The sequence below is a fragment of the Hyperolius riggenbachi genome, chromosome 5 (genome assembly GCF_040937935.1).
Source record: "Hyperolius riggenbachi isolate aHypRig1 chromosome 5, aHypRig1.pri, whole genome shotgun sequence".
NCBI lineage: Eukaryota > Metazoa > Chordata > Amphibia > Anura > Hyperoliidae > Hyperolius > Hyperolius riggenbachi.
In genome coordinates this window covers 52,615,070-52,627,582 of record NC_090650.1, presented here as the reverse complement: position 1 = coordinate 52,627,582, position 12,513 = coordinate 52,615,070, and the positions used below count along the sequence as shown (strand labels likewise).

Sequence of the window (12,513 nt, the reverse complement as noted above, 5' to 3'; positions counted from 1 at the left end):
CTCTATAGATGAAGTGTGGGGACTCACCCATTGTGGAGCCAGGCGCAGAGGATAAGAGGTGGGGTGAAGATAAGAGCCGGCTATTTTGTAGACATTGCTCAGAGTTGCAGAGATGCAGAACTCTTGTTTCTTTAATATGTACATGGAAATGAATATTGTCTGCTGCTTGTGTTGAGCTGCCAAAACATCACAGCCACACGGGTTGCTATGTGGATCTCTCCCTCTCGCTGTCACACAAGCGTGGGACAAAGCAACCCACTAACACGACACGCAGCATGTTCTGGACTGGCTCCAGTGACAGGTGGAGAATGATTCCCATAGAAACACAGGATCAGCATAGGAAAACATGCTGCAGTTCCCACTCTAAACACTCACAGTACATCCAGATGCCCACCTGATATTGATTAATATTGGACAACCCGCTAGTTGCTCAGCATACTAAAACCACCATCCATCTAATCAGTATAAAATGTGTGCAGGGTAAACATTCTGGAGATGACTTACCTATAATGATGCAAAGAAAAATGAGTACTTGCAGGGCCGGTTCTAGGCACAAGGGGGCCCTGGGCAAAAATTACATAGGGCCCCACTAACCCACAACCCCCCTACCAGAAGCAGATAGTATTAGGCGTTCCCCTGGGGCCCCAGAAGAAGCTAGCGGATTACCCGGGCGCTGGTTTTGATAAATCTGCCCCATGTGCAGTACATCTAACCACACTGCACTGCACATAATGTGAATGAGGCCTGAATGCTGCAATTATACGACCCATTCAAGGTCAGATTTATTCAATTTCTGCGCATAGATCAACTTTCTTGTGGCTTTCCTTCCATGTGCAGCAGTCCACTCCCCTACCATGATCAGACACCTCGCCCATGTATAGCAACTTCTCTTTTTGATGTACAGTTTCCTTGGATACCAGATCCCTTCTTCTATGTGTTTTTTACCATTTGCAGCTTCTCATTTCCATTTGTATCCTTTATTTCAATATGTAGCCACACCTCCTCCATGTCCAGCCCATTGGGCAGTAGCCGCCCCAGGCCTGGGCCTTGTAGCCTTTCCAGAAATCTGGCTTTGGTCCCATCAGAAGACCATTCACAAATCTTTTCTCTGGCTTGTGTGGGATGAGCAGGGGACTCCTTTTTCTCCTGCCCTTGGTGAAATTCAGGTCTCTTTGTGCCCTCCCCTGCCAGTCACTGTGACTGTTGCCATGGCTACTCTGTTACCTAACTGCACTTATCTAGCTCTCTAGCCTGAATGAGGACACTGTGTTTTGATTCAGTGCTCTCCATTGTCTTCCCAGTTTCATTGTCTTTACAGGTTTTGGACTAGTCCATCTCTTTATAGGGGATTCTCAGCAAGGCTTTTATTCTTTATAAAGATATTCCCGAAAAAGGATTTAAACAATGATGCTGGCCAGCTTCCCTGCTCCCTACACAGTTTTTTGGCAGTTGGACATTGCAACTGCCATTCACTAAGTGCTTTTAAAAATAAATATACTGTATATCCATGAGAATCCCCTATAAAGAGATGGACTAGTCCAAAACCTGTCACTTCTGTCAGATTTCTACTACCTACTGTAAGTGACAGCAACATAGGCTCATTTTACTCTGGAAAAAAATGTACTTCTTATTTGTCTAAGTTTGCACATATTTTAAATTTTACAGTTTTTGGCTGTAGTGCCCCTTTAACCTTTCTAGCATGGATACAATATAAACATTGTATTGGATCCAATATAAAAAACACTTTAAGTGTCAGGTCCTTTCTGATGCTGGATGGCCAGTCACTATCTTAGATGTAGTTTGGGGTAAAACTATTACCTCCCAGAGGAGGTGTGAATGGAAATTTGTGGGGTTGTAGGTGCCCAGAATTTTAGAATAATAGTTTTGTATTGGTATAAAAGGTTCATAAAAAGGGGGGTATTTTCTTACCTCTCCAGAAGATAGTACAACAGTTCAACTGGATTTTTTTTTTATTATTCAAAACTCTGATAGACAACATGTTTTCCGGGTACTAGCTTGCTACCTCAGGCATTGTAGGCACGTGCCTACAGGCTCCTTATGTAGAAGAGGCGGCTCCCCTCCCCAAGTGTCCCCCTACCCATTGGGGGGCTACTTAATACTGAGGTGTAGGCACATCTGACTCCCTATACTTGGGGTGGGGGACACATCTACTACATAGATTAATGGGGTTACCAAACGGGGAGGAGGGATGCCTACCTAATATGGGAGTGTGGCCTGAGTTGAGGGGCAGGATTTAGGACGCCAGAACGCCTGTGCCTACAGGCTCCTGAGCTGTAAATCTGGCTCTGGCCTCAGGTCAATATACAGTGCCTTGTAACAGTGTGCACAGAGTATGATCAGAGGCACCCATACTCTATGCACATTGTTACAAAGCCCTGTGTATTGATCTGAGGAAGCGGGCTGGTGTACTATCTTCTGGAGAGGTAAGAGAATACCTCTCTTTTTATGAATTTTTTTAATGAACCTTTTATACCAATAGAAAACTAATATACTGACATTCTGGGCACTTCCAACCCCACAAATATCCTGATAAACTTTTCCAGGATGCAAAACTCTGCTAACTCTGCTTGCAGTCTATTTGTACTGCCCTGTGCCTAGATGCAGGCCGGGCCGAGGCAGAGAGGCTCCAGCCTAAAGGGCGCAGTGTAGAAGGGGGCACACAACTCACTCAGATATCATCTCCCTATTGTGTTTGTAGCCAAGAGCAGAGGCGGACATAGGCCCGTGCAGGCCGTGCAGCTGCATAGGGGCCCCATGTCCTCTAGGGCCCATGAAATTGCACCAGTTAGGGCCTGATTATCCTCTAGGCTTTTCTCCATGTATTTCTCTCTGAAACTCAAGAGAAACAGTGATAATAACTTGTACCCTCATCAGATACAAGTTTAAAATGTGTGCTAAATTAATACAGTACCTACAAAATGTGACCTGGCTTCATGTACTTTTATGTCATCGGAATTGTTTGGATCCCACCATGATCTGTTATGACCACACCCACTCACATGGGGCCTTCTTCATTTATTCTGCACAGGGGCCCATCGTTGGCTTTGGCCACCACTGGCAGAGATAAATAAGAAAAGGGGATGCATGTTAGTGACTGCAAGCCAGATAACTAGAGATTAAGGTGTTGGGTGCCCTGGGGTGCCTCTTAGTCTAATAGCAATCAGTGTGTGACGGCTGTGGTGGAGGGATGGAGGGGCGCACTTTGGTATCTCAGCCTTGGGTGCTGGAGGACCTTGTCCCGGCTCTGCCCCTCTGTCAGCTTATTCAATTGTCTCCACTGAGCTCACATCTTCTTCAGACTCACATAGCTCCCGCGGTGGCCTAAATGATCCACTGTCCTGCAGGCAACCGTTGATTCAGTCAGCGGCTACCATTTTCCTCTTTTGTCTACTTCCTGTAATTAACTAAAAACACTATTGTACACACTGACCTCATCGCCCACATAAGCGACATTTTATATCTTCTCCCCGTTTTGTGTAGGAGGGTCATAGGACAATCGCTTAGCAGACAGCGACAGCCTGTGTGTAATATTTTCCGCTTCCTTCTGCTGAAGCATAAAACAGATTTACTTCTACAAATGTATATTTGATGAAATTGCTCGACTCACTCATGCTGAAAACACAGGGATGATAATTATGCTTTTTATGTCTTTGCTCTCCCTCCGAGCCTATTTGTCAAGCAGAAAATGCGTTCCATCTTTGAAGATGGCTTTCAGGTCAGAAGCGATATTGTCGAGGTGCCTCATTCTCGTTTCTCCCAGAAGCCTCTCTAATGAGCTTCTCCCTCAAATGTGATCCTCGCCTAGGTAGACAGGGCCGCTGTTCCCGAATTCTCTGTAGGAGGAAACACGAGCCTGCAGGCCTTGTTCCATTCTCCCTAATTATGTTTGTGAGCCTTTTGCAGCTGACGGTCGGCCCTTGCCCCCGGGCCACGCTTTTGAATTCAAAGTACCCATTAATGTCACGTGAATACAAAAAAAGTCATAATTAATATAGAATGCTCTCTGGGGATATGAATTAAACATAGACATCTTGCGGATCATATCACAACATTTCAGATGAAAATAGGCTACATCACAATCCACGTATTATATTGGCCTTCAATCTTAAACGCTTTTACCAAGGATGTTTGTCCAATAAAATGGATCAGTGATGCAAATGTAGAGCTTTATTTGCTCAGCGCTAAAAGATCTGACAAGTCCTAGCTTGATAAATATGGCCTAGTGTAACGATCAGTGTCAGCTAAGAGAGAGAAAATGATTATTGGTGATCTGCAGTCTCACCAAGAATACAGATATATACTCGATTATTGATGATCTGCAGAATCACCAATAATCCAAGTATAACTAACCTCTGGACACCTATATAGTGTGAGTGTTTGGTGCAACAGTAATGACTTTGAGTGAGACCACCCGAGGAGCAGGTGGTCCTTGGCAGTATGGGAAATACTTCCCCCTGGGAAGTGCAAAAACCTTCCAGCAGCCTGAGACATCCAAAGGGGTGGAGCCCAAGGCTGAAAGTAGGAAGGACCTGTGAGTGAGTGAGTGACACCTGGAAGGTGGATGTCACTAGTAGGTCTGGAGACTAATCTCTCAAAGGAGAGGGATAGCTCTCAAGGTCGGGCAGGCCAGGTCGGCAACACACGGGCAGATAAGGTACAGAGACAGAAGGCTGATTCGGTAACCAAAGGCAGGCAGGTTTGGCAACAGGTAATCAGATATGCGTAGGTACCGAATCAGAAAGCAGAGGGATAGTCAGGAATGCAATAGGTCATAACAGATATCAAACAATGCCTAGTCTTGGGTGTGAGGTCCGTGGTCTCAACACCCTGGAACTAGTCTGAAGTATAATATGATGGTAACACAGTATCCCTAGTCTCGACACCCTGGAACTAGTCTGAAGTATAACACAATGATAACACAGAATGCCTAGTCTTGGGTGTGAGGTCCGTGGTCTCGACACCCTGGAACTAGTCTGAAGTATAACACAATGAATACACAGAATCCCTAGTCTTGGGTGTGAGGTCCGTGGTCTCGACACCCTGGAACTAGTCTGAAGTATAACACAATGATAACACAGAATCCCTAGTCTTGGATGTGAGGTCCATCCCTGGAACTAGTCTGAAGTATAATACAATGATAACACAGAAGTAATCTGGCTCAGTGTGAATTCCCAGGTCCTCCTGGTTCTAACACACTGTGGGATCTGACTATGGTCTGAGTGCTTTCACGTAAGTGTTCCCAACGGCAGACAACCTGAGACTGACCAGCAGTAACTATATATAGAGCTGCGCTCTCCGGCGCCACCCATCACCGATCAACCAATAGCCACTTGCTCTGAGGTCAGCTGACCAACCTGGTCAGCTTGTCCCTCCTCGTTTTTCATAAAGGTTCTGCCTTTCAGCGTGCGCGCGTATTCCTCAACCCGTGTGAACTAACAGACCCAGCCACACCAGACGCACACTGCTGCGTGCAAACCGCCACGTTGGATGCGGAATCAGCCGCCTTGCTGCCAGTACACGCGGCGGCTTTTCCGCGATCTATTACACCTAGGGGGTTTCTTACGGTTCCCATGGGCTAGAGGAGATTTGAAACAGGTGCATAACTAGGGGTAGCATCCAACTACTGGGGGCCCAGAGGTGTGGGGGGCCCCAACTACTAACCTTCCCTCCCTCTGATACTCCAGATCAGGTGTTTTTGGCTACACATGTTATGGGTGTGAAGATCCTGATGGCCACACTTGTTTTATGAGCCTAGTAAGAGGGATCTCCAGGCTATGAGGGTCTCCAAGAAGAGGCAAAGGAAGGGTTGTGAACATTAACCACTTGCCCCCAGCGGTTAGGATATCTCTGTCCCTTTTTCCATCCTTTTTCCATCCTTTCACCCCCAGGGAGGGAGATATCCGCACCTCCCGCGCTCCCGCCGCTGCCAGCGCTCCCGCTCGCTTGTGCGTGCGCTCCCGCTCTCGTGCCCGCTCGCCCGGAGATCAATGAATGGGAAAAAACGTTCCCGTTCGTTGATCTAAGCCCCCGCAATGATCAGCTGCTTCTATGAGAAGCAGCGATCTTTGTGAAAAAAAACAGTTTCCCAGCCTCATAACACTTCCTGCAAGCGTACTTCCTGTACGCTTGCAGGTCGCATAAACAAAAAGTTACTGTAAAACTACACCCTAAAGCATTTTTCATATACAAATACAATAGTTTTACACTAAAAATTAACTCATTACCTCCCACACTCCCCAATGTATTTATTTTTGTAATAAAAAAAAAATACTATAAAAAAAAAATACATAAATAGTTACCTTAGGGACTGAACTTTTTAAATATTTATGTCAAGAGGGTATAACACTGTCACTTTATTAACGATGGGCTTGTAATTAGTGATGGGCGAACACCTGGATGTTCGGGTTCGGGAAAGTTCGCCGAACATGGCCGAGATGTTCGGCATGTTCGGGCCGAACCCCGAACTTTCCGAACATCCAGCTTTTGGGGGCCATATGGGGTCGCAGGCATAAGGGGGGAGCATGCCCCGATCGCGGGGGGGGTCGGAAATTCCCCCCACCCCCTCCGCTAGCGCTCCCCCCTCTGCCCGCTTCCCCATTCAAAAGTTTAAGCAAAGTACCTGTAGTGGATGGCCTGGCAGTGGGCGGCACTGTGGAGTGAGGAGGAGGAGTCCGGAGAGTGACGAGTTGAGGGAGGCCGGGCAGCGGGCGGTTCAGCGGAAGTACCCTTGTGGTACTTCCGCCCTTTCTCTGACCTCACGCCCGCTGCCAGGCCTCCCTCAACTCGTCACTCTCCGGACTCCTCCTCCTCACTCCACAGTGCCGCCCACTGCCAGGCCATCCACTACAGGTACTTTGCTTAAACTTTTGAATGGGGAAGCGGGCAGAGGGGGGAGCGCTAGCGGAGGGGGTGGGGGGAATTTCCGACCCCCCCCCCCCCGCGATCGGGGCATGCTCCCCCCTTATGCCTGCGACCCCATAGGGGGGCAGTATTCGGCCGAACAGGGCTCTGTTCGGCCGAACAGGGGCCCTGTTCGGCCCTGTTCGGCGGCCATTAGAAGTTCGGGGCGAACCCGAACTTAAAAGGCCGAACACCATCAGGTGTTCGGCCGAACGCGAACATCACCCGAACAGGGTGATGTTCTGCAGAACCCGAACAGTGGCGAACACTGTTCGCCCAACACTACTTGTAATTAGGGATGGACGCAAAACTGAAAAACATGTACCTTTATTTCCGATAAAATATTGGCGCCAAACATTGTGATAGGGACATAATATAAATGTTTTTATAACCGGGCCAAATGGGCAAATACATTTCATGGTTTTAATTACAGTAGCATGCATTATTTAAAAACTATAATGGCCGAAAAGTGACAAATAATGATTTTTTTTGCACATTTTTTCCTATTTTCCCATTAAAACACATTTAGAATAAAATAATTCTTGGCATAATGTCCCACCTAAAGAAAGCCTAATTGGTGGCGAAAAAAACAAGATATAGTTCATTTCATCGCGATAAGTAATGATTAAGTTATAGATGAATGAATGGAAGGAGCGCTGAATGGTGAAAATTGCTCTGGTGCTCAAGGGGTAAAACCCCTCAGTGGTGAAGTGGTTAAGGAGCCCAATCAAAGTTTTGTTGGAGGGCCCCATGATTTGTAATTACACCCCTGGTTTGAAAACTTAAATCGTGCTTCTAACCAGACTTGGATTTATTTTTTAAATCTGCTATAAAGTTGCTGGACACTGCATTTCTTACTTTGGCTATATTGGACCATGCTCAAAGGAGGGTACATTTTTGGATGAGAAGATGTGGTCACGTTCAAGCAACCGGGGACAGCAGTGGCTGGATAGTGTACTGGTTAAGGGCACTGCCTATGACCTGGGAGACCAGGGTTTGAATCCTGGCTAGAGTCAGTACCTATTCAGTAAGGAGTTCAAGGCAAGACTCCCTAACAATGCAGGGTGGCCTCTTCAGCACTTCGCAGTGGCTGCAGCTCTTGAGCACTTTGAGTCTGACAGGAAAATCTCTGTAGAAATGTTTGGATTATTATTATTAGATGTCTACAACAACCATGGCTTAAAACAAAGGTAGTCAACTAGCTGGAAATGGAGGACCTCAAGGCTTCTGACACCACAAAAGGGATGCACATTACGTAATAAACTAGATTGTGAAGAGGTGCTTTGGTGATGGTCAATTATTGTAGTGGCTACCAGCACAAGAAAACAATTGCCCATTATTGCTATCTTTAAACAAGTTGAGTGACTGTATCAAGCTGAAAGGTTCTTCATAGTCACCATCCCTGGACATGGTCTTAGAAGACCTCACATTGCTGGTTTGTACAATGGGATCTTTTCCAGAGGAAAATTATACAATTTTCCACATTATCTCTATGGTTTACCCAGGAGAAAAAAAAACACTGTAGGTCATCTCCAGTCTTCTCCTCCACCTTCCGAAATAAACACAAGTGATGAAGCCAAGCATTCTTGTCTGTACACATATCATTAGTTACTGACTGATGTTGCCTGTCGGGGATCAGTACCCGATCCCTCGGGCAACATCGCTGGGCTGGACTATACAGACGCGTGTCAGCTCTGGGCTCTTTTACACCAAAAACCGCAAAACGCAATTTCAGACTTCTTTTGCATTTCATATTTTGCGATTTTCATTATGTTGGCCTCAAAAGAAACGCAGGAAAAAGGCAGCAGAATTGTGATTCCCTTTTTTAAAAAATTCAGAAATGCATTCAATATAAAAGCATTCCCACGATTCCAATTGTAGGGATAACAGAGTACACACACGTGACATCACGCGACTGGCGGGGCAAGCGGCGTGGATAAAGCATTTGGCCGTCGCTTTGCTAAGTTGATACGCCGGGAGGATCGCTAGCCAATCAACGGTCATTCAGGGGCTGCTGAACACTGGTTGGATTATTTCTGAACTGGTCGTTATCGGCTGCCTCAGTCTTGCGTGTGTACGCAGCTTAAAGGGAACCTTAACTGAAAGGGATATGGATGTTTCCTTTTAAACAATACCAGTTGTCAGTCCTGCTGATCTCTATGGCTGCAGTAGTGGCTGAATCACACCCCTGAAACAAGCATGCAGCTAATCCAGTCTGACTTCAGTCAGAGCATCTGATCCCCATGCTTGTTGAGGGGTTGTGGCTAAAAGTATTAGAGATACAGGATCAGCAGGAGTGTAAGGCAACTGGTATTATTTTAAAAGGAAAAATATATATCCTTCTCAGTTTAGGTTCCCTTTAAGAGATATCAGCAGTAGTTGTGCTTTGTGGATCATTCCAGCATCTTCAGTCTCTACGTAGCTTCAAAAACTGTAACCCAGATACGGCGTATGAAGCAAGTGACCCGCATGAAGCCTCCTTTCTGTCACAGATTTCCAGAGCTCCTGGAGGATTCTGATCCAAGAACGGCATCTGCCAAGCTGTTGGAATATCTCTGGAGCTCCATTCCCAGCCCAGCTGCTCCGCTGTGAAGAAGTAAAAATGAATTAACAATTAATAGGGCCATGAAACATTCACCAGAGTAACACACAGAGCCTGATAACAGAAACACGTGTGCTAAATGTACCACTTTACCTCCTGGACATCTCCTCTTCCAGCTCAGCCACAAGAATTTCACAATGCTTTTTATCGGATTGGGTCTAACAAATGCCTGTGTACATTTTCAATAATCGGGTGCCCAAGCGGTGAGTTGGGTGCCTGATGCAGATTGGCTACTACATAGGAAGTGTGACCAATTGTAGACAATCAGCTACAACTAGTGGTCATTTGGGGGAGGTTAGTGTATGAAAGCGTGGTAATATTGCCTTGCACAGACATCGCTAATAGTGTGAATCAAGGTACACAGTGGCGGAAGTAAGGGTAATATTGTACAATGTCTGTGCATGGCAATATCACGGCAATATCACCGTTCTTTCCTGCATCAGGCCCTTGAAGTATTAGGCTTTAGGTTGGGGGGCATGCTTTAGTCACTAGGAGGAGAGCGGTCGTCTTGGCACCATGGTTAGTGTAGGAATAAAAAGGGGGAGGGGGCGTAAGTGTTAGACATTAGGTGGGGAGGGGGGGGTGTAGGTTTAGCCACTAGGAGGGGCAGAGAAGGTTTAAGATGAAATGGTGCCCATTGCAATGTAGTATCTTTGGCTCTCCTGACAGTCTTTTTAATAAGCTGAGGTGCGAGGAGAAAAGATAGCAGCCAGGCCCTTTCACACCCACTAGGCCCAGGCACCTGCCTAAGTTGACTTGTGGATGATTCTGCTCTGAGGAGGGTTTGAGTGAGAATAGGTGCCTGCTAAGTGCATAGTAAAATATTGGTAATGCATTCATATTTTTTACTAGTGCCACCAACCAGCACCCAACTCATGGGGCAGGACACAACCTCGCTTTTTTATATTGAGTGTTTTGGTTGTTTCTTTTAAGAGCAAACTAGTTGATGTTTTTAGGATGGTTTATTGTTAATAAACATGGATTCTTTGAAGGTTTTCATTTATAAATGCCAAAGTATATCCAAAGGTACATTAGGCAGATTCCTTTACTGTTTTAGAAGACTTTTCACCACTAGTCCAAGTAACTTATCTGAGGTGTAATATACACACATTTATGTGCATAGATAATTTACTTACTAGTTGGTGCCTGTGCTGTCCAGTGACTTATTATGGGCATTACAATGGTTTTATTACATATACAGGATGATGGTCATTATTGTTTTGTTGATTTATAAAGTGGGGGAGATGGGGGGTTCGGTGGAAGTTCCTAAATAGTTTCCGGTAAATAAAATAGTTTATCCCCCCCCCCCCCCCCCCCCCCCCGATGTTATGAACTACAGGTACTGGTATTACTCCAGGGACAGAGCCCCATGCTTGTAAGATTTAGATTTCCATCCGAGTCATTGGTACACCATGACCATGTTAGATGAAGACTTACACAAAAATATTTCTTTTAAACTGTTAACCCAAATATTATTTGACATCACCAGATAGAGTAAACATGTCTGACATCTTTTCTGTATTTGAGGTGTTGCAGAGCCATGGTGGATATGAAGCAGAAACAGAGAGCATTCATCAGGTTCAGAACCAAGGAAGCAGATACTGCTCCTAGTATCCATAAAGGGTTCCGAAAGGTGTATGGTGAGCTGACAGATGTGGAGAGTAATGTGTGAAGATGGATAAAAAAAAAAGTTTGAACACAAAAATACCTGAACACTTGCACAGGACAGAAGGAAAACAGAGAACTGCACCCTGTATGTATTCAGAGAGTTTAGCCTGTCTAATCCCCCTTCGTCTGTGTCTAATCATAATTTGATCTCACCTGACTTCCATGGCAGATAAACTCATTTGAAAGCACAGGGTGTTAACAATGTAAGCAGGAAAGCAGGACAGCAGGAAGTAGACACACTACAGATTTATTGCAGGATTTGTATCAGCTGTAACAAAGAAATGTTTTTTTTGTTTAAAGGTTATTACGCTGTTTTGTATCTTTAGAGCAGAGAGGAAGTTTTGAGTTCAGGTCCACTTTAAAGGTGGCAAAATCAGAGGCACAGTGGAAAGCTGCAAATACCAGGCAGTCACCAAGGAAAAACATAAGTTTAAGTTCTCTGGGCTACTGGACATGTTTTGCCATACCTCCCAACTTTTTGAGATGAGAAAGAGGGACACTTAAGCCATGCCCATGCCACACCCCTGATCACGCCCCCCCCAGTTGCGCATACCATAAAGATTTCATTAGAAAAATATGTTGTTTTATTATTCAAACCACACGGATCCCTTCTATCCTGGTTCATTTTCCTTCATACTAACATTTTAAAATTAGTAATATATCAATTTAAAGGATGGGAATAAAGTTTACAGTCAATCAAACACGTTTTTTTAGTAGAGAAATATATATATTTACATAAAAAGAGGGAGGAAAGAGGGACAGGGCTCCCAAAAGAGGGACAGTTGGGAGCTATGGTTTTGCTTTAGTTATTTGCACCTGTAATAAATTATAAACCAAGCCCACTGTTTTCTGTGCTCATGGTTGGTTGTTAGACGCCCATAATGACATTATTCAACCAACCAAATAGAAATACTAGCTCTCTAGGACAGGAAATGATTGTACGTTTTATCTATGTTCCAGCTAAAGGAACCCACACCACTGCTAAATTTGGATGGGGAATGGCAGTTTAGGCGTCAAAACCTGACCTTGCCCCAGGCGCAACTTGGTCTAGATCCGTTCTTGCTGAGACTGCTTTGGTTAAGAAGGTTGTTTTCACTAGAATGTCCTGCATGTGGGTGGACACTTCACAGTAATTACATTAAACAGCTTCTGGTGACCTATGACACTTGGCCGGATTAGTTGCACCATCTTGCAGAATCAGGACAACCCCCTCACCTCAGTGTGGTCCACAGGCATGTGCTGTGCTGTCCGTTCTGCTTTGCTCGCAACCATTTTTCTCAGCGCACTAAAAACTGTGCATATTTCCCAGTAGTAGTGGTGTA

At 45.3% G+C, this 12,513-nt stretch overlaps 1 long non-coding RNA gene across 1 annotated transcript; it reads left to right on the top strand.

Annotated features, from left to right (window-relative positions):
- The first annotated feature begins 1,489 nt into the window (after nt 1-1,489).
- Nucleotides 1,490-11,163, top strand: LOC137519611 (uncharacterized). The gene is made up of 2 exons (XR_011021031.1): nt 1,490-1,577; nt 11,051-11,163. It is a non-coding gene; the product is annotated as an uncharacterized lncRNA (long non-coding RNA).
- Nucleotides 11,164-12,513: the final 1,350 nt, after the last annotated feature.